At 45.2% G+C, this 1,242-nt stretch overlaps 1 pseudogene; it reads left to right on the top strand.

Moving 5' to 3' along the window:
* Positions 1–708: 708 nt before the first annotated feature.
* Positions 709–825, top strand: LOC124803893 (annotated as a pseudogene).
* Positions 826–1,242: the final 417 nt, after the last annotated feature.

The following is a 1,242-nucleotide window of genomic DNA, read 5'->3' as shown; positions in this document are numbered from 1 at the left end:
GATAATAAGATCGATTAACAGTTTGCCCGTGATCAACTAATCCTTCAAAGTCAAAGAAAACTATCAGCATGACTTTGATATTTGACCTGACCTTACGAGTCTTTTTTTTATTTTTATTTTTTTTATTTTTGTAGAACCTTTCCTGACCCATTGTGGAGATTGAAAGTTCGGCTCAGTATCATACGCGTAGACCCACATCTCATCACCAGTTATGATTCTCATTTACGTGATCCAGAAACTCTTCACAATTTGCGAAGGGAAAATGTTTCAGGTCTTCACTCATGAGCGGTGCGACGGACTTGACGCCAACACGACGCATTTCAAGACGCTGTGTCAGGATTTAATGACATGTCCAACCGAAATGTTACATTTTTCTGCAACCTCTTGGACAGTCAGTCTTCGATCGGCACGCACAGTTTCTTTGACATTGCTGACATGAGCACCGTCGAAGGGCGTGCTGAACGAGGGTCATCTATAACATCCGTCCGGCCATTTTTAAACTGTGTGAACCATTCGTAAGCTTGTTAAATTATGTACTGGGATAGATTTTCTCTAGACGCTGTAGTTATTCAAGAAAAACTTGGAAAACTGACTTTCAAACACACCCCCGTCAGCATTTCTAGTACGTTGTTCAAGGCACTCCCCCGTACCACGAAGAAAAATATTTCCCCGCATTCGACATTTTTTGATTTTTTATTGACTGGCCTTGCTAACGGCCTTGCCGCGGTGGTAACACCGGTTCCCGTCAGATCACCGAAGTTAAGCGCTGTCGGGCTGATTAGCATTTGGATGGGTGACCAACCGGCCTGCCGAGCGCTGTTGGCAAGCGGGGTGCACTCAGCCCTTGTAAGGCAAACTGGGGAGCTACTTGATTGAAAAGTACCTCCTCCGGTCTCGGAAACTGACATACGGCCGGGAGAGCGGTGTGCTGACCACGTGCCCCTCCATATCCGCATCCAGAGACGGCTCTGGGGTGAGGATGACACGGTGGCCAGTCGCTACCTTTGGGCCTTCATGGCCTGTGAGGGAGGAGAGATTGACTGGTCTTATTACGCCACCGGCTTAGTCAAGCGCTTACAAATTGTAAAATTGTAGTCTGTGAAAATATCACCAAACAGTTGTGTGAATTTTAACAGCATAACATAAACAGTTGCATCGTTGTATTCATCAGGCCTTCTGACTACGAAACTGCTGTGTTTATAAGGGTTAAGTTTGCACCGAATTATCAACGTAATTAATTTT

The sequence above is a fragment of the Schistocerca piceifrons genome, chromosome 6, assembly GCF_021461385.2.
Source record: "Schistocerca piceifrons isolate TAMUIC-IGC-003096 chromosome 6, iqSchPice1.1, whole genome shotgun sequence".
Lineage (NCBI taxonomy): Eukaryota > Metazoa > Arthropoda > Insecta > Orthoptera > Acrididae > Schistocerca > Schistocerca piceifrons.
The sequence above is the reverse complement of the archived record's forward strand: the minus strand, read 5'-3'. Positions and strand labels throughout refer to the sequence as shown.